Raw genomic sequence first — 2660 nt, forward strand, 5'->3', positions numbered from 1 at the left:
AGCCAAGCAATTAGACATGCAGTTACCAAGGCTGGACTGGTCCAGATGATCTCTGTGTCACTCAAACATGGGTTCACAATAAGGAGCTTGTCCTTTGGAGACTTGTGCCTCAGAGGGAGGATCTATGCCAGCATAGAGTTCAGGGACTTAGCAGAGGACTTGTATCCAATAACAGCGATTCAGATTTGGACCCCGAGACTCTGACTGAGAATGATCTCTATGTCCTCTACGTTCTCCCAGGGGGAGCCAAATAATTATCTGTGAAGTCCTCTTTTTCATGACTATGCAAATGAGAAAACTTAGAATAAGTTAAATGTGACTCTGTCTGTGCCATGAGAGCATCACTCAGAGACACATCCTGCCCTACAGAAGTCCGGCCAGCACAGCTCCTAATCATGGACTGGCATTGGAGAGCCATCTTCTTGGTGGCAGTGGATACAGGTAAGGCGATCCCGAGTCCCTGGGTTGAGGAGGGGACCAGGGAGAGTCAAGAATGTTTTCCATTCACTCCTGCTTCTATGCCACAGGTGTCCACTCTGAGGTGCAGCTGGCGCAGTCAGGGGTTGATGTGTGGAAGCCTGGAGCCTCATTGAAGGTCTCCTGCAAGGCTCTGGATACACCTTCACCAGCTATGTTATGCACTGGGTGCGACAGGCTCCAGGAAAAGGGCTTGAGTGGGTGGGGTTGGTTAACCCTTACAGTGGTGGCACAAACTACGCACAGGAGTTCCAAGGCAGAGTCACCATGACTGCAGAGAGGTCCTCGAGCACAGCCTTCATGGATCTGAGCAGCCTGAGAGCTGAGGACACGGCCGTGTATTACTGTGTGAGAGACACAGTGAAGGGAAGTCAGGGTGAGCCCAGACAGAAACCTACTTGTGGGAGACAGGATGGGTGGGCTGCAGGGATGTAGCAGAACACCGGGGAGGTGAACAGGTCACACTGACCTCAGAAAATAAACCCAGGGGCAAGTGTGGTACTGGTGAGGCAGGAAGAGACTTCCTTTTAGGAGCAGTGATTTCCTCTCAAAGCTATAAGCTGCATCTAGAGACATATTTTTCTTCGTGGTTCTCATTTCCTGCATCCTCACTGTAGACAGCAAAGGAGGAAGTGCTGCTGTCTGTTTGCAGAGGAGATTCCACCCTGTGCCTGGACTTTTCTTCACCACGCTCCTGTGTATCATTTTCTTCTTTGACAAAGAAACATCCTGAGTGCTCTCATCGTTGTCATGGTTGAGAAAGTTTTCCCCAAATTGGGGTCCGACCCTGTCCAGGAACCTGTGTGTTGAGCTCAGGCTCTCTGTCCTCCAACACAATGTCCTCACACCTCTGCTTCCTTCTGACAGGGTCACCTTGCTCTGTGATGGATGCAATCATCCCCAAAAACTCCCACCTTACAGGTCTCTGTCTTCCTTGCCACACATTACACTATTGCCCCTTATTACTGGGTGTATAAGGGCGTGCACCCCCAACATATGTTTCAACAACTGCAGTATTTTAGTCTTATTTTCTTTAGTTCCCCTTTGAACTGACAATTTATTCCATTTATGTCCCTACCAGATAATTCAGGCTAATTTCCTCAGGTCAACATCTTTAACTTACTCTCCCCTAACTTACGCATATCTGTAGAGTCCTGCTATACATGGCAACACTCACGTGTCATAGAAGCAGGAATCTGGATGTTGCTGAGTGTCCAGGTTCAGTCATCCTGCTTCCCTGAGGATCTGGGTCTCAGCTTCACCTTAAGAATCTGTGGACAGATTTCCTTGCTGTGGTGCTAGAAGTTGTCTGGCAGAATGTGTATGTGTGTGTGTGTGTGTGTGTGTGTGTGTGTGTGTGTGTGCGCGCGCGCGCCCGCATGTGCACACATATGAGTATGAGCGTGTGCACATGTGTTAACTTGATTGAACATAAATTTGTGACTGTTTGCTATGTGCTGTGTGTGCATACTTATAGCTTAGTCTCTGTTCTTAGTCTCCCACAGATCACAGATAAAGGATCTTCCCACATATCAGTGAGAACGGGACCCCAGGGGCCCAGCCTATTAGAAAGTCTGTGTTCCCCTCTCTGTCAATTGGGTGTAACCCAACGATCAGGAGTGCATAATGGACACAAGGTGCTCGTAGATTCTCTTCTTGTCAGAAACTGACCTTTGACAGCCTCAGGTAATGAATTCAAAGGGGCTGAAAAATGAAGTGTCCCTTACTCAAAGTTCCCTCCTTGTCCCCAGGTGTCCTGTTCCAAGTGACCTGTATGTGTCAGGCTCAGGACTGGTGAATCCCAGAGCGGGTTGCAGGGAGGGCTGCATGGGAGCCAAAGTTAATGTTTACCACAACTCTCCTTAAAGAGAAGAATTTTGACCCAGGGACATGTCCCAGATCCAGCTGCTCCTACAGCTGACCTCCATGACCACCAACGACATGGCCTTAGGTTACTGTACCATTCACATGGGGTGAGTCAGTGTCAGCTCAGACACTAAAGTCAGTCTTGAGGGGGCAGGGGTGATGTTAGGCCCAGAGTTGGTCAGGACACTGGATTCCTGATGCCAGTGTCTTGGGCAGATGCCAAGGGAGTGTGGGGAAAGGGTTCTCGAATCAGCCTGTAGTTCCTGTCCTTGTGCAGAAAACTCCTTCCCATAGACATTCCCTCCTATGCTTGTATT

At 49.2% G+C, this 2660-nt stretch overlaps 1 pseudogene; it reads left to right on the forward strand.

Moving 5' to 3' along the window:
* Positions 1-395: 395 nt before the first annotated feature.
* On the forward strand, positions 396-853 carry LOC129077440 (immunoglobulin heavy variable 1-46-like; annotated as a pseudogene).
* Positions 854-2660: the final 1807 nt, after the last annotated feature.

This window comes from Pteronotus mesoamericanus, unplaced genomic scaffold (genome assembly GCF_021234165.1).
Source record: "Pteronotus mesoamericanus isolate MK-2021 breed Mesoamerican mustached bat unplaced genomic scaffold, CSHL_Meso_final contig_675, whole genome shotgun sequence".
Lineage (NCBI taxonomy): Eukaryota > Metazoa > Chordata > Mammalia > Chiroptera > Mormoopidae > Pteronotus > Pteronotus mesoamericanus.